This window comes from Chrysemys picta, chromosome 3 (genome assembly GCF_011386835.1).
Source record: "Chrysemys picta bellii isolate R12L10 chromosome 3, ASM1138683v2, whole genome shotgun sequence".
NCBI lineage: Eukaryota > Metazoa > Chordata > Testudines > Emydidae > Chrysemys > Chrysemys picta.
Window position 1 is genome coordinate 103,845,064 of NC_088793.1, and position 22,020 is coordinate 103,867,083.

General features: G+C 41.8%; 1 long non-coding RNA gene across 1 annotated transcript in view; it reads left to right on the top strand.

Annotated features, from left to right (window-relative positions):
- The first annotated feature begins 3,328 nt into the window (after nucleotides 1–3,328).
- The window catches only part of LOC135982365 (uncharacterized), a 109,382-nt gene continuing 90,690 nt past the window's right edge, over nucleotides 3,329–22,020 (top strand). The window contains exon 1 of the long non-coding RNA XR_010599686.1: nucleotides 3,329–6,577. This is a non-coding gene — a long non-coding RNA (uncharacterized LOC135982365). The remainder of the gene's footprint in view (nucleotides 6,578–22,020) is intronic.

Sequence of the window (22,020 nt, forward strand, 5' to 3'; positions counted from 1 at the left end):
CAATTCTTCAACAAAAAAACTTCAAAAACAAACTCCAATGAGAAACTGCAGAACTGGAATTAATTTGCAAACTGGACACCATGAAATTAGGCCTGGGAGTGGATGGGTCACTACAAAAACTAATTTCCCTCTGCTGATACACTCCTTCTTGTTAACTGTTTGAAATGAGCCACCTTGATTACATTAGCCCCATTAGCACTACAAAAGTGATTTCCACCCCTTCTTGTCAACTGTTGAGAATAGTTCACTTCCACCTTAATTGAATTGGCTCATTAGCATTGACCCCCCCCCCCCCCACTTGGTAAGGCAACTCACATCTTTTCATGTGCTGTGTATTTATACCTCTCTTCTGTATTTTCCACTCCATGCATCTGATGAAGTGGGTTTTAGCCCACGAAAGCTTATGCCCAAATAAATTTGTTAGTCTCTAAGGTGCCACAAGGACTAATCATTGTTTTTGCGGATACAGACTAACACAGCTACCATTCTGAAACCTTTATAGACAGTAATCTGGGTTTGAACAGGTCTGAGGTAGGAAGCACCAAGTTTGGGGAGAAGGCTTGGGCTGGAGATTATTGGGTTTTTATATTAACTTGTTAGTACAGCCAAACCCCCAAAAAGCCAGGGTAAGTTTTGGCTGGGTTTCATGGTGTTTTGGAGCAGCCTGGGAAACCAGGTGAAACTCAGCAACTTGAACCAAGTTTCACTTTGAGATGTTGAGTTCATTTAAATCTGAAACTCAGCGTGAAAACTGAACTTCATGTGGCCAGGCTGTACTGTGACTCCAGTGGTGCAACTTACCTCTACAGGATGTGGGGTGAGCTAAACCTGTGCAGCAGAGAGCCTTTACTGGCATTGTCTACATTAGAGAGGTTTGTGGTGGCACCATACTCTGGTGTCTGGCCGCCAAATTTGAAAACCCCAGTTTAGCCAAGGCTTCATTTCACAAGTGATTTACTTAAAACAACTGATCCTGCTAAAGAAACAAGAGAATTGTGAGGATGTGTGTTTGGCACCAGTTCAAATGAAATCAAAATCTCAAAGTAAAACTTGGTGAAGACTGCATCCAACTTACCAGAGGACTTTTTTTATATATATAAAAAAGGAACCAGTTAGATGAAACAAAGACTCAGTGAGTATAGAACTAAATAAAATTCATCTTTTTTTAGGGAGGAATGTGCAGTGGAAAGCATTTTTGATAATGCTTATAGCCTTAACTCCCCCTCCCACCCCCATAATCAGTGTACATCCCCACTGTAGAGAATATACACTCTCTTTCTCTCCTCCTCCTCTTGCTTTATCATCTTGAGCAAAAAACTTGTACTCATGTGGTTGGAAACATACTTATCTAACTGCTCACTTTTCATTCTTTTTCAGAAGCTTTACAACTTCCCATCCCCTTCTCCTCTATGTACAGCTTCAAGGCTCTACCCTTGGCAGGCTTCCCCATATATCCTGGCCCTCCGTAACATCTTTATCACTAGTATCTATGGTGCACATCATTTGTGTGCAGATATTGCTCAATTCCATAACTCTTTCAGCATTTTCTATTACCCACTCGTGTCTGCCTTGATTGTCATCTCCTGAATGCAACCATAATTTCTTATTATTTAATCCTTCATAGAATTAAATCTTTCATGGCAAAAAAGAAAAATCTTCTCTTTTCCAGTCTCTGATTTCACTGTTCCCTGTGCTAACTCAGACTGCTTCTAAAGCCAGAAATCTAGGAGGCATCCTTGATCCTCCCACCTCTCTTTATCTTCTACATTCCATTTGTCTGTAAAACTCTCTCTAACCTCTTTTGGAAGACTATCTAAATTTGTCCTTGCCCCTTCTGAAATTCTTGGCCTTGCCATTACCACTTTCCTTCTTGACTAATATAGCTCCTTTTTTATGATTTTCCTAAATCTCCACTTTGTAAACATCAGAGAATCTAATAGGAGCAAGAGAATAGTGAGTGAAGTGAGAATAGTGTTGGACTTCTCACTGCAGGAAGTTGAATCTTATTACCATTGTCATCTGTCACTGTTTCCATGTCAATACAAAGCCGGGGGAAAACAAAAACAAAAACAGTGTGGGACAAAGATACAGCAACCAAACCACAAAGACAAAAGTATAGGATGCAAAAACATTGTGACCAAAACCCTATATATGCAAAAACAATGCAAGTGGAAAATTTAGTTTGCAAAAGCATCACCAACCATAGTATTGCAAAAGAGAAAATAGCAAAATTCATTGACTTATTACTGAGTTAATCTATTATATGTTATTTTACTAGTTTATCTACTAGAAGTTTCTATTGGCAACGTTTTTGCAAAGTATATATGATTTTTATGTGCTTTGTGTCTTTGCTATGTTTTGGTTCCTATACTCTTTTTTGGCAAATGTTTTTTTTTTCTCCTTGCTTTCTACTTAGTTCTTGTGACCCAAGAACTCCTTAATGCCAACTGGCAAGAGGGTTACAGGAATTTCCTTATTTTATGCACATTCTGGTTCAAAGAATGTCATGTGAGGTCTTAAATGAAAGCTGGAGTCACTCTGGTCATTAATGTTGTTGTGAAATGTATGTGCAGATACTATGTAAGGAGTTTTGAATATACACTGAAAATACATTCTCAGAGTCTATATCAAGGTCTGAGTCACTAGCAGAGGTGACAAAACAGGTTTTCTGTGAGACAAATGTTTATTCACCTATCTCTTGGTCAAGATGTAAATTAAGCATTATAAGCTTACACAATGGATGTTCTTTTGCATACAAGGTCAACAAAGAAGTGAAGTCAGCAGGAAAGCAGCACAGAGGAAAAACAGCCACAGGTGGTTATCCTGTCTCTGAGTAAAGACTATGAACTTTGGGGGTATAAGTAGAAGGCAAAGAAGACAGTCCCCTCATCCTGCACCTAGAAAATAGGGAGGTCATGTGTTTACATCCATGAAAACAGTATCTCAGCCAACATTGGTTGAAAAGCTGCAAAAGGTTTTGGATGAGCAACTTCTTTAGGCTAGAGGGTAACCTAATGTTTAGTCCAGGGATCGGTAACCTTTGGCATGCGGCTCCCCAGGGTAAGCACCCTGGTGGGCCGGGTGTGTTTGTTTACTTGCCGCATCCGCAGGTTCGGCCGATCGCGGCTCCCACTGGCTGCGGTTCGCCACTCCAGGCCAATGGGGGCTGCGAGAAGCCGCGACCAGCACATCCCTTGGCCCGCGCCGCTTCCCGCAGCCCCCATTGGCCTGGAACAGCGAACCACGGCCAACAGGAGGTGCGATTGGCCGAACCTGCGGACGCGGCAGGTAAACAAACCGGCCCGGCCCGCCAGGGTACTTACCCTGGCGAGCCGCATGCCAAAGGTTGACGATCCCTGGTTTAGTCTATAGAAATAATGTTATGATTTAGTTTTATATCTAACATTTGTTCCAATAGCCTCCCTCACTATCACTATCACTTGAACCTTAAATCTTTGATAATAAACTTATTCTTTTTTTCCACTATAAATATAGTGAAGGGCTGTGATATTCAGGAAAGTGCTGGTCCTGAGTTGAATCTTGCAAGCTGGTGAGTTCTCTGGTCCTTGGGGACAGCTGTCCTGGTATTTCTGTGAGTAGCCAGTGATATAGGCTGGATATCACAGGAGAACTCTCCAAAGGGATTCAAGAAGTGGGGTACACCTATTGTTAATTTGCAAGGCAAAGTAAGGGCTGGTTTAGCCCAGAGGAGAATGCTTGAGTATCTAAAAGGCTGGTGGTGTTAGGGAACTGACTCCAGCTAAGCACAAGCTAGACTTGCTCATGTTGAAGACAATGGATAACAGTCCTGGATACTCTGAGAACCATCACAGTTCTACCTGGTTTCAATAGCTTTCTGTCCCTCTCCATCTCCATTTCAAAATTGCCCTGTTGGTTTTAACTGTCTGTTCACTCACTCTAGTCTTCCAATCTTGGTCTCCTGTCCATCTCTCTCCTAGAACTTTCCACAGTTAGAGGAATTCTTTTGTATTGCCCCTTTCCTGAGTCTCTCTTCCACTTTCTGCTGAGTCACCTCCTCTGTATCTCTTTTAAAGCCTTTCTTTCCCTCTTTAGTCTACAGATGACTTTCTCTGTGGCACATGTGTGTACTACAGTTTGGCTACTGTAAGGTGTACCAAATAAGCCATTTGCCAGTATTTGAGTTGGCAAACAACACTCATCTACAAGGTGACTCATCTTTGATATTCCAGTATACTGATACATAGAGTCCCTTTGGCCACCTCTCACTTTCCCCAATTTTTTTAAGTCTGGATTCTCTTGCCAACTTGCTCTCACTTTCTCTTTTTCAGTCCATGTTGTCTTCCCTGCTAAATGATGTATTTGTGAATTTTTGGGTGATTCTAAAGAATATCTGAATCCTCACTCACATGTAACTCTTTGGAATTCCTGTTATAAATGATGGCTATGATATGACTTATTTTTCACTCTTCAGTGTACATTGCCATGAATGGTATCAGTGATTTTACATGGCTTTTGCCATTTGCTTGTATTGCTCGAACTTAGCTCTCTGTGACATGGAAGAGCCTGACTAGCATCTCCCAACCACTAATCAAGAGAGTTATAGAACAAAAAGACTATTGCTATATATATCACATCAGGCAACCACTTCTACTGTTGTCTGAAATCATATTCTCCTTGTTATCAAACACAAGACAAAATGATACTTGGGACCCAATTCTCCACTGCATTGCACCTTGTGTAGTCGAATGACACCAGTGTAAAATGCTATTGGATCAGAAGAGTAGCATTTGTACCCACTTTGCACAGGTGTAAATTACTATACAAGGTGCATTGTAGTGGAGAATCAAGCTCTTTAGTTTCCGGATAAATTAGATTATTCTAGATGTTTCCTCAAATTGTACCATGAAACAATTCTTCAGATTTTCTGTTTTCTTGGTTTTTCAGCATACATAAAAGTGTGCTTCCTCTGATAATCTTAGTCCAAGTTAAGATTGTTAATGTAAACTTCATACAGTAACAACAACAAACACTTAACTGTAGCCTCCAAAATTGAGGTCGAATAATGATCTTGTGTACAAGCATTGCTGATTTGGAAATTCCTTCCATAGCTTCCTACAACCCACCATGTTATAGGCAGAGAAGAATTCAGATTGACTTCTGCTGCTCCACAGTCAATTGGGGGACATGTCAGTTGATCTTCCTAAAATATCTACAAAAAGAACAGGAGTACTTGTGGCACCTTAGAGACTAACAAATTTATTTGAGCATAAGCTTTCATGGGCTACAGCCCACTGCATCAGAAATATCTAAAATATCTATTTAGCCCAGATGTTTTTCATTTAAAAAAAAAGTACAATAGAATCACTGAGTGACATAATAAAATATAATTGGACTAGTTGTAAAATTACATGCCTGCAGATACACACACACACACACACACACACACACACTAATAATAAAGGTTCCTAGGCAGTCTAAGTGCAGTAGTACCTTCAATGTAGATGAAAGCTATTCCATTTGTTTCTATCTGCTAGACTATGTTTGATCAGATTTGCCGACCAAAGCCTCTCAAAGGCATTCACTTCCATCTAGTAATGACTGCATTGCAGTTGTGAACTTCAAAACCCTGTTTGGAGAGGAAGAGAGATGGTCTGGTCTCCTTTTAGAGTCACCCTGTGAAGGAAGACTTGTGCCAAAAGCACTTTATGATATATGAGAATAAAGCAGTCAATCCACTAATCAGGGCAGACATTTCAGACAAGAAAATCACTATCACCTATAACTTTTAAAGATAGGATACTTCAATTTTATATATTATCAAGGGTCAGAGTTCTGATTTCTGTTTTTAAAAATACCAGTACGTATTTACAATGTCACCATGCCCCTTAGCCAGAAAGGAGGAAAAAGCTCTTTGCCACCATATACCTGTTGTTCTTAGGGTCCATCTGTAAGATGTTGTGCAGTCATCGCTGGAATCTATGGAAGCTGAGAATGCTCAATATTTATCTCTCTATGGGAAAATATCAGTCTCTTCTTTTGAATGGAAGCATTGCTGGACAATTCAAAAGGAAAGTTTAACTAACAAAGAATGGTAAAGATCTACTAGGAAAATATATTTTGTTATAGCATAAAACACTTTTACACTTCATCATGCTTCTTGGCTTACTGTTTTTAATGAGTATCTGTATATTTGAAGGTCATGTCTCTCACTTTACTCACACGGCCGGTCCATTGACATCTGTAAAGCTACTTGAATGACAGACATGGAAGATTTGGCCCTTTATGTCAGTTTGGTTACACTGGTAAGGTTCTCACATTTGACCCAGAATTTCATAGCATGTACAAACCCTGCCCTGGACCAGGGCTGGAAGGGTTCATGATCTGACCTGCAGTCATCTCTATGCAATGTCACCTGCCCAAAATGCTCCGTCTGGAAGGAATGAACAGGAGGGAAACAGCAAATATAAGGGAGGAAGTAGGCTTTAGTGGGCTGGCTGCTTTGGCAGAGAGAGGAACTTTAGTTTGTGTGCCTGAGCAGAGTTGCGCCTGAGGAGCAAAGAGAAGTGGAAAGGAACCATGGTTATTTGTCCATTTCGTAAGTAGGAAGATTGGTCAGGTTTCCTTGGGGCAAGGAAAAGCCTAGTGATTGACTGCATGTGGGTTTTTCCCCCTCTGCTGTGTACAAAATGTTTATAAAAACCCGAGGGATATGAAGGGCTTAAGAATGAACTAGAGAGGGAAGGATTTCTCCTCCGTGCCTCCTGCTGAAATATGTTTGTTTGTGGCTCCTATGATGGCTTGTTGCTCCCCTACAGATAGGGTGCAATGCAGCTTCTTAACTCTTGCCGCTTCAGTTAATGGATTTGTGCAAGGCTTTTCCTCCAGTTTTGGCTCGTGTGATTTTTATCCCCTGTGTTTTGATTTGAACTCCCTGTTCACATAAATTGCAAAGTTAAAATTACCTGAAGATACAGAGTCTTTGCCTCGGAGTCAGTTATACAAACAAAGCCAATGAGTTTCATGTGGCTTTTACCCCAACTGACCATTAAGAATCTTGCTTGAGTTCTGGGCTTGCAAGACTGTGTTTTCATTTACACTAAGGTTCCTTTACATCACTCTGGCAGTGTTAATTACATTTGTTCCCAACGCTGCCAGAGTGGTGTAAAGGAACCTTAGTGTAAATGAAAACACAGCCTTGTAAAGTTCAGAGTTTTAGGGTAGCTTTGTATAGCTCCACCCACAAACCAGTATTAATGGTGATCCTGTACAGGACTAAAGGGAATGCTGCATTATTAAAGGTGTTTTCCTTCAGGATAGAGTGTCTAAAGTCTCTGATGGCTGTGTTGTAGACGGATGTTAAAGGTCCAAAGGCACTCTTTGAAAGGAGTAGGCAATGGTCTGGGATATGGCTCTCAATTGTTCTCTCAGATTTTTTTCTCATGTCCAGAACTGTGCTGACCATGTTTAAAAATAGTCTGTTTTTCAAAAGGTTTATGTCCAGAAATGCATCTGTGTAGCTAACATGTGCACACACATGACCAGTTATTACATATGCAAATGCCTGCACAAATTGAGCATGAGTGCATATGTATATAGCATGTGCGTGAGCACTTATAACATTGAATGGATGTTAGATGACTTTTAGAAATCAAACATTTTAAGACTAGAACTTCTGAATCATCTCTGCCTGCAGTCACTTCACTATCGATTTCTAACTCACTACCATTTAGAACACTATAAAATGTATTTAAGTATGACAGGCTTTACAGAAATCAAAGTAGTAGTCTGTTTTTATTTAAAAATGTCACTTTACTGCTTTCTTCCTACATCATTAGAAATACCATATTGTGGAACAAACAAGCTCTTTTTCTTTCCTGGTTTAGGACACTTGATATAAGTTAAACTAACAAAATGCCAGACTTATTTATTTATTTACTTATTTATTTATGCACGCTGTGCATGGAACATGTATATTTTCAATTTAAGAATATCACTGTAATTTTTCTCCACCTTTCCAAATCGCAATTGGGATTGCGTCTCTGTTATCCTAGACTAGGGAGCACTGGTGCTGTGAATCAATCTGACTGTATCCTTCCTGTAAGTTACTCACTAGATTTGTCATATCAGCTGTGTCACTTTATTTCAGAGGTCACACGATTTTGGCTTGCACGAAACTGCTGAGGGTTTTTATTCTGAAATGAAATATCTATTTATACAAAAGAGAAAGCATTTGGCTTTAAATGACTAACATTTAAAAGCTGCAGTACCTCTTGAAGTAGATATTGAGTACAGTTTTGTATGAATGGGGATTATATAAATGGTGTGGTGAATTTTATTTTCACCTTGAAAGGAGAAAAACTTAATTTTTGATGCAAGAATCAAATTGTTGCACATTACAATAAATGTACTTTTTCGATATCCTCAGTGTTTAACCAGACATACAAAATAGATACTCTTGAATCAGAAAAGAGAATAACATGTTGCATGTACAACAGGGTTTGGATTTTTTTTTCCCTAATGTTATCTCAGACTTGTCAAATTAGACTTCCTCACTTGTCAAGTTTAAATTTTGAAAACAAAGTCATTTGTGACCTAGACACATACAAAAAAAATTTCTGAACTTCCTTTTAAATTTTGAAGACCACTTCCACCCTCTGCCCCCATGCTCAGATAACTATAATATGGCCAAACTAAATGTCCATGTTAAATATTAACAAAACCTTTTGGCCAAGAATCAATAGGAAGATTTCCTTCTCTATGGGACTCTTGGACACTTATAAGAACTTGAAAAGAGTCTGTTGCAAAGGTGTCCAGTTGCTTACAGTTCTCTCTCTATATATAATTCTACATGTTAAACAGTGAGCCAAACTAGAAAACTTCAATACTGTTTGCACTTTCAATGAGATTTACAAATACTAGTTCCCACCCCAGTTTAGTGCACTGGGAATTTGTCTAACTCACACGGCCTTCAAAGGTCAGATGAGCTGTCAATACTTTGACTACAGGGAACAAACCAAATATTGAGACCAAGACTCAAATAAAACAGAGGACTGCTGCTGGCACAAGGCTTGCACACTCTATAGTAACTGAAATCCTCCCCCCCTTTTTTTTTCCCTCTGCAGAAGTGAGTATTTTTATGCTCCGATCTCATGGTGAAACATATTGTATAAATACACACCCTCTGAAACACCCTGGTCCAATGAACCCACCCTGCAGTCACACTGAACTCTTGCTAAAATGTATGGGAAATGTAAAAGTGGGTAAGGAACAGCTGTAATATTTAGCTATATCCATACAGCCCAAATTCTTTTTTCAAATTGGGTGATGTCTAGATATTACAGTAACCGGAACATTATAAATGGATGGATGTGTTTGTAACTGGGCCTACCTATTAGGGATATGATACAACCCACATACAGGTAACATTTAACCCTCCACTCTGCCTCCTGGAGCTCCTTAGCATACAACCAGTGGGCCAGCTACTATATTTCTTTGTGAATGGTTAGTTTACTACTCATGCAACCAGCTCGCTCCATTGGCTGGTGCATAAGGAGTGAGGCTGAAGGAGTAAAGATGGAGCACAAGGACAGTGATTTTGGCTGGCTCTTACGGGGCGCACAGGAGGGTGGGATGAAGGCTCTTTACAATTTGCCTGCATACACTGCATGCCTATGTAAGGGCAATGCAGAATCTGGCCCATAACCATTATCCATCCTGCCTGAAGGCTGTCTTCTGTTATGTTGCCAGTCATCTTACTGACAACATAATGGATTTGCAAAAATGCGTAGCCTATTTAAAATGATAGTAAAGTTCTCACTGACTCTCATGGAAAAGAGTTAGGCCAAGGGTGAGTGCACAGCCAATGTGTGTAATTTCTCATTTAAAACATTAATAAAACAATAAAATTACTTCGTATGACCACTGTTTAGCAATAGTATAATTCTTGTTAACTAAACTGAAGAACGCTGGCTGTTCAGAACCACCTACGGAGATAGTAGGCATATGCTATGATTATCTCCTCTATGTTCAATTACTGATTACAGTTTGTCTGCAAAACTTTGTTTCTCAAGTTTGACGACAAGGACAAATTTTCAGCTGTTGTATTTTGTGAAAGCAGATATTTGCATATGGAAACTGAGTAGTTGGGTTAGTTGGGTACCCTGCTTCTCAATTTGTTCATAAGAAAAGTAATTGTGGCACAGATGAAAAATGGAAGGCCATGACTAAGACTGACTAAAAATATGGACCACCACAAAACGTAGGGCACGTCTATGCTGCAGGAGGGGGAATGCTTCCCAGTGTGGGTAGACAGACACATCCTAGCTCTGCTCTAGCTAGTGCACTAAAGATAGCATAGGCCAGGGATCGGCAAACTTTGGCATGCCGCCCACCAGGGTAAGCCCCCTGGCGGGCCGGACCGGTTTGTTTACTTGCCGCGTCCGCAGGTTCGGCTGATTGCAGCTCCCACTGGCCGCAGTTCGCCGCTCCAGGCCAATGGGGGCTGTGGGAAGCGGTGGCCAGCACATCCCTCGGCCCGTGCCGCTTCCCGCATCCCCCATTGGCCTGGAGCGGTCGAAAAAGGACCCTGGTGGCTCCGGTCAGCTGGTGACTGGGCCACTAAAAGTCTAGTCAGTGGGGCTAAGGCAGGCTCCCTGGCTCCGCGTGGCTCCTGGAAGTGGACGGCATGTCTGGCTCCTAGGCACAGGGGCATCCATGGGGGCTCTGCATGCTGCCCTCTCCCCGAGCACCAGCTCTTCAGCTCCCATTGGCTGGGAACCGTGGCCAATGGGTGCTGCAGGGGTGGCTCCATGGATGTGGGCAGCATGCAGAGTCCTCAGCCCCTCTGGCTAGGAGCCGGACGGGCCGGCTGCTTCTAGAAGCCATCTGAGGTAAGCACCACCCGGCCAGAGCCTGCACCCCAACCCTCTACCCCAGGTCGGAACCTCCTGCTGCACCCTAACTCCCTCCCAGAGCCTGCACCCCTCACCGCCTCCCACACTCCAACCCCCTGCCTCATTCCTGAGCCCCCTCCTGCACCTTGAACCCCTCATTTCTAGCCCACCCTGGAGCCCGCACTCCCAGCCAAGGGTCTCAGAGAAGGGGCACAGGGCAGGGCAAGCGTGTTTGGTTTTGTGCAATTAGAAAGTTGGCAATCCTAACCAGAAAGTCAGTCCTCATTCCAGACCCCAGAAAGATATAACTGTCTTTCTAGAATAAAAACAAAATAGATCTGCAGAACACTACTTTGCTTATGTTTCCTATATATATATATATATATATGAAATATTTGTGGAAGTTGACCAGACAAAATCTTTTGGCTTAATTTCTGTAACATGGATCCCAGCATTTAATCTGCTATACTTTCAGGATCTCTTGGTTCCATCAAACCACCTGAAAACCAATTATACATTCTCAAATAACTTCAAAAATAAAAGTTATCATCTTGTATCTAAGTCATTATAAGGCATTTATACTATAACATGTTTCATTAGACAGCAAATGCTGGTCATGAAGGTTTTATACTATAGCTTTGATTACTGAACCCATTAAATAGTATTGACTGAGCTCCTTTGGTACTAACTTTAAAATGCTGATTTATTGAAATCTGAAAAGGAAAGAAGCCTTGCAGATCACTGATGTCATCAGGATAGGCAAAATTAGACAAGTTGCACTGAGGCTGCATGATACGATGGATTTGGTTTCTGTCTCTGTTTATACAGAGACTTTTATGGGGAAAATATTGCATATTATCACAAATAGAAGATAGCCCTTGGGGAAACTATTCCCAAAGTCAGATAGAATGACTGTATTTGCTATCTTTAAGGTGAATTGTTTCAAGTTAATTATAGTTAATAAATGGGTATAATGGCAACATATGCTTTTAAATCACTAAGTACTTACTAATTCACTCATTACAGGGCAGAAAAGGTATAAATGCATATGAAGCAATCATTGTCAGTTTGCTGCATTTTAACTAATACATCTCAGGAAATCATGGACAGTTGGATGTTGCTTAACTTATTTCCTTTGGTAAATACAAGTCAAAATGCAAGCTGGGACTTAGACTGAATTCTGAAGGACTTAATGCAAACAAAGTTTTTAAGGACCCTTAGAGTCAGTGAAAGGGAGTGTAACCCATAGTAGGGGGGAAGATATAGATAGATAGCTATATTTAGACTGTTTACCAGTTTGCAACTCCGGATCGTGTCTTTTGCTTTGCAGGATTTTTCTCTCAATTTTAGAATATATTATTCCCCTAATCCTCTGAACCCCAAATAAAGTTGCACATTACTGATAAACCAGCCTCTGCAAGGTAGACTGTAATAGGCAAAGTTGTGTAACTGCTGTGTGCTGACAGGCTAACATTACCCAAAAGAGCTGAGACAGCGGAGTGCAGAAAGTTTCCAGGAGGAGTATTGCTCAAAGAATCTCTCACAAGTCAGTATGTTCCCTAGCACTAATAGGAAGTATGGGTTTTGTTTTCTCTTCTCCCCTCCCCCCGCCTACCTACTCATTACATGCCTTAGGGTAAGGGCTTCCACTCTGCAAGGCAGTGGTTTTCATCCAATTGTACTGGGCATTAGGAGATGTCACAGACTTGGTCAAGCTCCCTTTGCAGGACAATGACTGGGCTCCTGAGTTAGGCTCCTTCTTTCCCAGCCCACTTAGTCTGAGCAGCATCGAGGCTTTGGCTTCCCAGGGCACAGACTCGGTTGGGTAACCCTTGTAAGTGGGACCCCATGGCCCAGCTGCCCTGGGACCCAAACTACTGGTTAATTCTTTCGGGATGTCTGAGATTTACAACAAGAAACCTAGAGGCTTTACAAAGTAACTTCTTAAACACACGCACTTTATTCATAAAACTTGCAGATCTTGCAAAACAAAATGTTCATGCAAAACCTCTTCCTCAAGTGTTCTCACCACTCCAGGAGACCTTTGAGCTTTTAACCACTCCTTTCAGGGTCCCCACACCATCCTCTCCTCTTGCTCAACCTTCAGGTTTGCTCTCTCTGCCCCTGCAACAAGCTCTCCTTCTCTCATTCAGATCTGGCTGTCAGAAGGTTCCTGGTAGCTCACAAAATATATCTCTGTGTTTTCTGAACTTCCCAGAGTCTGAGGGTTTTAAGAGGTTAGTTCTATCACTTTCTGACAGCAGAAAGTCCACCTTTCTTTATTGAGATTCACCCATCTCATCGCAAACTTTCTGGTTTTGGACCAATTAATTGTGCATAATCCAGGGTTTGTTTACTTTGCAAACACTTGTCATTGTGTGTTTTGTACACCTTGTATGGACACTTTTTTGACATAATTATCTATAGTCTTGATACCCTTCATGTACAACTAATATGAAACAAATAAAATATCACAGTGCTAACCAAGGTATCGGTTTTGGCAAAACCAAGTTCCCATTCTGTTTTGGCTCTGTCTCCTCTACTTCCTGGACTTTCATCTATATATTTTTTCTATTTACTTGTGTATTTTAGTGCTGATGAAGTGTGGGGCTACTGTTTCTATCTGGAGCCAAGAAAGCATCTCTACCCAACTCGTATTGTGCAGGCCCTAGATTCAGATGGCATATGCTCAAGTGTTCAGAAGAATTTAAGAATAAAGTAGCTAAGCTGCTGACAAAACTATGCAATCTCATTAAAATCAGCTGCTATATTAGATGACTGGAAAGTAACAAATATTGTACCTATCCCCAATAAAAAAAAGGGGGGGGCGGAAGGTGCCAGAGCATGACTTTCTGGGAATGAAAGAACAGTAAGCCTTACTCCAGTAGCAGAGAAACTGGTTGAAATAACTAAATGTAAACTATAAAACAACTAAGTGGTTGTGACAGAGGAAGGGCAAACTCACGCAGCTTCTGTACAGGAAGAAGAACAGGAGTACTTGTGGCACCTTAGAGACTAACAAATTTATTAGAGCATAAACTTTCGTGGACTACAGCCCACTTCTTCGGATGCATATGCATCCGAAGAAGTGGGCTGTAGTCCACGAAAGCTTATGCTCTAATAAATTTGTTAGTCTCTAAGGTGCCACAAGTACTCCTGTTCTTCTTTTTGCGGATACAGACTAACACGGCTGTTACTCTGAAACTTGTACAGGAAGAGGATGCCTCTCCAAAGTACTTGCATTCTTCAGGCATGTCAACAGAATAGTTGGGTAAAGGAGACTCCATAACAACATCATCCAACTATTCAAAAACGGATACAGACCAATTGCAAGGGCCTGTTGAGCAGCCTATGGCTATGTCTCCAGGTCAACTGCAGTGTAATCAAAGGTATGATAGCAGCTCAGTTAGACATACCGCCTTACTGACTTCTTTACATTTCCCCAGCAGGCTAGTGAATTCCAGCTGGCAATCGTTGCATACAATGATATTCTGGACAAACAGCCATTTAAAAAAAAATCTAGCTCTGGGGCAGATTACATAATAAAACAATATTTAATTTTCTAGTTATTTCTTTCCTATATCTCTACCATGGCAACTATTTAAAATTAAGTGGCAATACTCAAAATACTCGTTTGACTTTTTTATACACACCTGGTTATTTTAGAAGTATCCTAGTTATCAAATGTAAAATAATTAAGTACATGTGCATATTTTAAACTGTATCTTAAATTAAAATTTAAAAAGTCAATGGCTGAAGAAACAAAATTAATACTACATAGTAAATATTTTTGTAATCTCTCCTTTCTGCGGTTGTCATGCTGACATGCAAAGAGGTGTGGAAATGCATAAACTAGATGTTATACTAAATGAAAAACCCTTTCCTCTTGTTTTAACTGGCAGCTTTTAACCAGCAATGAAAATTGTGTCCAAGGTTTGAGAGTTCTTTGTTATGTTGTTGGAAAAGTAAAGCATAACAACCACATTGGATTATTACTCCAGAATGCAATCCAAACAGAATACAATCCAAATAAACCATTTCTAGATTCCAGGTAATCTGTTCTCCTCTCATGCAACATCTTCCAACACTTCTTTCTTTCAGATCTATAAATTGTTCTACTATGTCCCTACTATGCCCAAGGGCATTCTTTTCTTGAGTGCCTCTTGCTCTTTGTCATTTTAAATAAACCCACATTGATTAAAAATATCAGTTGAGGCTAGCTTAGTGGATGCAAATTTGGATTTCAAGTTGAGCATCTGCCCCCCCAGAAGCCCTGTCCTGTGCTCATTCTTATTGACTATGTGACAGCTGGAATAGAAGCTGCAAGAAGACTCTCCATTTAAAAGCCCTTGCATGTGTAAAAAATGCTCAAAGAGGCATTTCATTAAGCATATAAACAGCAGCCATGTTAAACAAGGGCATATAGCTTAAAAGTTAATCATAGCATCTGTTGTGTGTGCATCCTGGTGTATTGTGAATATTTCACAAAGTTTGTGTCTTACAACTGAACTGCCTATAGTATGTGGTAGTCCTGGACAACAAACAAGCCAAATTTTCCAGCTGAAATATTCAGTGACTTTTTTGGACTGAAGTTAATTATAGTGATTGCTCCAAATCTAAAAATCATAAACCTCATTGCACATAAAAGAATGCAGCACTAGGACATTTGTAGTGGGAACTCGGTGAGGGTGGAGGAATGTTTAATATTTGGTGTACTAATTCTTAAAAATCACTACATATTTTTTAAAGTCAGTGCAATTTTTCTGTTGAGGGGCAGGAGGAGGGTGCACAAGGGAGTCCTCTTTATCTAAAGAACAGGAGTACTTGTGGCACCTTAGAGACTAACACATTTATTTGAGCATAAGCTTTCGTGGGCTACATCTTGATTATCACTTCAAAAGTTTTTTTTTTCTCCTGCTGATAGCTCATCTCAATTGATTGGCCTCTTACAGTTGGTATGGCTACTCCCACCTTTTCATGTTCTCTGTATGTATAAATAACTTCTTGCTGTATGTTCCAGTCTATGCATCCGATGAAGTAGGCTGTAGCCCAGGAAAGCTTATGCTCAAATAAATTTGTTAGTCTCTAAGGTGCCACAAGGACTCCTGTTCTTTTTGCGGACACAGACTAACATGGCTGCTACTCTGAAACCTCTCTTTATCTAAAAGAATCCAGACTGGTCAGCATCATGCAGATATCTACTTCCCTTAGGTGTCTTCAGGAACTTGCTAGGGTTGTGTGTGTGTGTGTGTGTGTGTGTGTGAGAGAGAGAGAGAGAGAGAGAGAGAGAGAGAGAGAGAGCAACATTAGGTTATGCTAGCTGATCTCAATATGCTGAACTGTTGTGGTGACTTTCTTCATGCACCAGGGTGTCCACTGGGCCACAGACATAACCACAAAGCCAATCCAATGACGCAAATCAGCAGCTGATATAAACAAGTTGACACAAACCAGAAACTAAGCTAGCAATAAACCTCAAGGGACTATAAGAAAAAATAAAGAAAGAAAGGAAAACATCTTATTTTATAACTGTAAAAATGCAATTGAAAGTCCGTGCATCCAATTTCATAAACAACTTAAACACATGCCCTGTAATATGTGTGTTTAAGAGTGAAATGGTCCTGTTTGTACAAAGGGTGTGTCCAAAGCCTAGCACGTGGGTTGACTTACTATTTAAAAGTACCTGAGGCTGTGGTAGGGGAGAATTGCTCCTTTGTTTATTGTTCTGTCTTTCATTTAGATAGGCCATGAAGATGCATGGCAGTAGGTATCCCCAGTGAACTAGAGGGGTAACTATCTCTCCATCTCTTTATTGTTAACCAAAGTCCATCCTTCTGTAAAGATGGGCTCACTTGCTTTTGTTACTGAATTACATCCCTCTGTATGTTCTCTTCTCTTCCAAACTCCATCCTTCTGTCAGGACATGTTACTTTATTGTTACGGTTCAGTCCTATACCTTTCTAAGCACAAGCACATTCTCTCCTAGGCCAGAGCCCCTGCCCTCCCCCTGCAAGTGAAGTAAACTAAAGCGAAGTTTTACCAGTATAGCTGCATCTGCACTATGGCTTTTGCTGGTACAGTTATCTTGGTCAGAGATCATACCCCTGACCAAAGTTTGTAGTGTAGATCTGGCCCTAGTTAATGAACCCTATCCTTCTGCTAGGATGAGTTAGTCCCTAATTGCTAGATCAGTTTCATTTTCTGCCTTGATACTATTGCTTTATTAATGAATCCTAACCAGTCACAATATTAGCTATACTTGTCTCATTACCATAAAACCACTACAGAAAATATAAATGGGAAACATTTTAAATTATTTTCCTCCTATGAGTCCTATAGATTCTAGTTCACTATGTCACACTTTGTCTTGTTTGTTTATTTGTTTGGCCCTACTCATTATGGATAGCAATGAAGAGTGCAAGCATTGCATTAGAACACTATTAGGATGCCAAATGATACTGCTATCATGGGAGCTTATACAAGGATTATAAAAAGTGGTCACAATCTTATTTTTGGTCAGTGCTTGATTTCATAATAAAGTGACAGCAGAAAAATACATTTAAAATCTGGATATGTACTTTGCAAAATGTAAATAATGTCAAAAGGTTGAACTATCAAACACGTGGGAAAGGGTTGAAAAACAAAAAGAACCAAGGATATCTGAGAGAGGAGAAAGAAAAGGAAAAAGTCTTGAACGGTGACAGGGAGGGAGTCTTAGAGCTTCTATTCTGATAGGCAGCCAGTATTTCCAGTGCCTCTTTGAACGTGACCAAATTATCTGAAACTTTTGGGTCTGGAAACTTGAGCTAGAGGTCTCATGAGAACAAGCTTTCTTGTAATTTTCTGTAATTCTTGTTTCTGTAATTCTTGTAATTCAAAGATTTTATGGGAACAGTCTTTTTTCCGTATTGACACATGCATCTGACCAGACCTAAAAAGTGGAGATATGGATGAAAATGAAAATCATTTGGTGAAACAAAACCACTAATGCAGTCTTTCAAACTTTATAAGGCTTGGTTCAAGTTTTGGATGAAAACTTCTTAGATTACAAACAAGTTTAGGTAAATGGCAAATCAAGTGCTCCTATAGGCCATCTTTCATAATACAAGAACACGGGCACTTTAAAATGGTATTTTAAGGTAGTAAACTTAAAACTAACAAAGGAAATGTTTCATAGTTAATAGTTTACGTGTGAAACTCACTGCCAGAAGATATCAGAGGCTAAGAGCTTAGGAGGATTCCCAAAAGGCCAGACACTTCTAGAGCATAGTTATACTAGATAGGACTTCTAGCAGTTTGAAATAGATGTAAATCCTCATACTAACTGTGTCACATTACCTCCCCCCCATATTTCTTCATAGAGATATGGTTATGATATGATTATGGCATAACTAAGATGTGTTTTATGCAAGATGGGCCATGTGAGATATCATTGGAAAGGTTATGATTTATTGAATATGATTATCCTATTTGTATGAATATCACTTGTGTATCTGAAGTTAGGAATATTGTCTATTCATCTATTACGAATGTGTTTACACCTGGGGAATGCCCACTAGACAGAATGCTATCAGTCTGGATGGCCAGTTGGGAAGGACCATTAGGGAAAACAATAGGTCTTTGAAGATGTTAATCTCCCACCGGGAAGGCTTCCTGGGGATGCTGCAAACAGACTCTGAATTATGGCTGCAGGGATATGTGACCAAGTCACCTGATACTGGACTCGATGATAATACTAGTATTTTTCCACTGACCGGAGGTGGGAATCACACTGGGAGACAAAGTATTCTTGCCATATGCAAAAGCTATTTAAGGCATGGGAATGACATCATTGAGGTTGGTTCTTCATTGACTCCCCGCCCAAGAAAGAGGAGGACTGCTGGAAACACCTGAGAACAAAAGGATTGGACTAGGGGAGAAGGGCTGAGCCCAGGCTGGAGGGTTGTCTGGCCTGTGAAAGAAATAGCTGGAGCACGGTTGCCAACTTTCATGCAGTAAATAAGCTCTCTGAGTTTTACAATAAGCCCAAAATCAAGCTAATTCCATTTCAAAACAAGCCAATCCCTAAAAACCCCACCACTCTATGTGACTAGATCCCCCCGGCGTGCAGTCTGGTGGGCCACTGTGCACCCCTGACTCTCTTTCCCCCCTTGCCCTGCTTGCCCACACTTGCCCTGCTTGCTGGGAGCTGATTTACCAAAAAAAAAAAAAAAAGCAACAAGCTACAAGCAAAAACTTTCCAACAAGCAACTCACAATCCAATTAAGCCAAAAATAAGCCCAATTTCGGGGTTTCCCCTCCCCCGGGTTTGGCATGTCTGATCTGGAGTTTTAAGCAGCAAGCAAGTGCAGCTTCCCTTCAAGACTCTCCGCAAATAGCCTAGAACATTTAGGGTGAGAATTTGCTGCTCATATCCAATTTCATTAGTATATTAAGCTTAGACTGTGTGTTTGTTTTATTTGCTAGGTAATCTGCTTTAATCTGTTTGCTATCCCTTATAATCACTTAAAATCTGTCTAATAAACTTATTTTTGTTTTGTCTAAAACCTGTGTGTGTGGAAATCATAACTTGGGGCAGAAAGCTGTGTATATTCCTCTCCATATTGAGGGTGGGGGCTAATTTCATGAGCTTATGCTGTACAGTTCTCTGTGCAGCGCAAGGCGGTATAATTTTGGGTTTACCCTCTCGAGGTGTGTGTGCACTGGAGTACTGGGCAATTCCTTAGCTGAGCCTTCCCAAGCAGAGCTGATATCAGCATCAGTGTGTGTATAGCTGCAGCTGGGTGGGTCCCTACCTGTATGTGTGCTGGTTAAGTGCAGTCTGAAGCCTGACAGAGGGCTTGGCTGGCTTGCCTCAGCAATACAGGGTAAAGGGAACCCAGGCTGGTTGGTCAGGCAGGCTCAGTAGTACCCCAGTTCCAAGTGGCACCCCAGGGTTGGGGGGAACCCATCACACTAACCTATAGATAAGGAGGCTAGGAAGAAATTTCCCTATGGCTAGTTTATTTTATAGTTGTTTATTACAACAACTCTTGCTCCTTCCTTGGAAAAATCTGGTACTGGCTATTTGTCAGACAGGATACTAGATGTAGCACTGGTCTGATCTGGTATGGCAAATTCTATGTTCCTATTCCAAAACTTGAGATTAGGGCTGGCCAAACTGGTATTTACAAGGGCCAGTTTGAACCTTAGCCCAATTCCAAACTAAAGATGACGGTCCCAAGGTTTGGGATAGTTTCAGTTAAGGAGCAACCCTTTTGTGATGTGTGAACATATAGAGTTACCATTCAGGTGGCCACTTGGGGGCACAAAGCCAGAAGCAGGGCTGGCTCCAGGGTTTTGGCCACCCCAAGCAGCCAAAAAAAAAAAAAAGCCGCAATCACGATCTGCGGCGGCAATTCGGCGGGAGGTCCTTTGCTCCCAGGGGGAGTGAGGGACCGTCCGCCGAATTGCCGCCGAATACCTGGACGTGACGCCCCTCTCCGGAGCGGCTGCCCCAAGCACCTGCTTGCCAGACTGGTGCCTGGAGCCAGCCCTGGCCAGAAGACAAGATAGTGAGAACAAGCAATAAAGGCAATCTTGCATTTACCCTGACCACTGTGTCCTGGGTCTCTTATCTCTACTTCCCCAACTAAGGTCTTGGTTCTTCCTCACAACCTTACACCCATCCCACACTGCTTTTATCTACTTCTCATACTGGCATGTCTACAACCAACCACTTCTGGGCTTCTCCACATGTCTAACACTATGCCATTCCTCCAGGGCTCTCCACTCCCTGTGTCATCTCTCTGTCCATGGCACCAGGTCCTCTTATTCCATTAAGTTATCTCTTAGATCTGCAACTCTCCTTTCTAAGAGCCAGTCTAGCAGCCTTTCTGCTATACTTGCTCTCCTTCATATTATACAACTTTAGCACCCCCTCCTGCTGTGCTGCCTATGAGGAACCTAGTTGACTAGTCTTATATCTAGATCATAGTGTGGCCATGCACCGCCTTGATTGCTCTGCTTACTGTATATTTTGAAGCCCTTTCCCCTAACCTTTGTCCCTCTAGCTTGTAAAATCGCTTCTCATCTGCCACCAGAAATGGATAATGACAATAGTAATATATGCAAAAGAGGACAGAGTTAAGGCTGCACACATAACCTTAGCTGTTTCCTGACATTGAGTGCTTTACTTTGCAAACTTAACATTTTGCATGTAATCTGTTTTTGGGAAACAATATACATATAGTGCTGAATATTTCAGAGCAATAAAGTGATATTGTTGTGGGCTTCACTTGGGGCCAGCAGGCCTAGAAGGCAGGGTGCACCTGAGTCTTGGGATGGGCTTTCCGGGCAACCTGAGGGCCTAGTAGTTGAATTTCAGTCCACCATCCCCAGCCAAAAGAGGGGGAAAAGGGTAGGGGGATCCAAGCCCTCCCTTTCCACTGGGTCCTGGCCCAGAGTCGAACGGGGAAGGAGAGTGTCACGGAGTATTGGGGGACTCAGGGCCCTGCACCCCCGGCTTCCTGCGATTCACTGCGACTCTCAGCCAGCCAGTAAAGCAGAAGGTTTATTTGGATGACAGGAATACAGTCCAAGACAGGTCTTGCAGGCACAGACAACAGGGACCCCCTCAGTTAGGTCCATCTTGGGGTCCCAGGGCATCCCAGCCCAGCCCCCCTTGGGAGGTCAGAGCCATCTCTCCTCCCAGCCATCTCTCCAGCCTGCTTCCAACCCTCTCCTTCAGCGACCCCTCCCACAGCCTTTGTTCAGTTTCCCGGGCTCAGGAGTCACCTGGCCTTCAACCCCTTCCTGGGTTCTCATGTTACACACTCAGGTATGCGCCCTCGGGCAGACTTCCATCCCCCAATGCAGACTATCCCAGCCACACTCCCCTGTCAGCATTCACAGACCACAGTGAGAACAGGCCCAGTTCGTCACATCTCCCCCCTTCGAGACCGAACTGAGCAGGGTCACTTTAGCCAGTGACCCGGATAAGTTCGAACCTACCCCCGTTCCCATGGATGCCCCCGCATCCCTCCCATTCCTTGGTGAGAATTACACCAGGCCCCTTCAGTTTCACGCCCCCCCTTAGGTCGGGGGTGCTTGATGGCACTCGCAGTTCGCATGTGGGAAGGTTTATGCGGCCTGTGCCCTTTCCCCA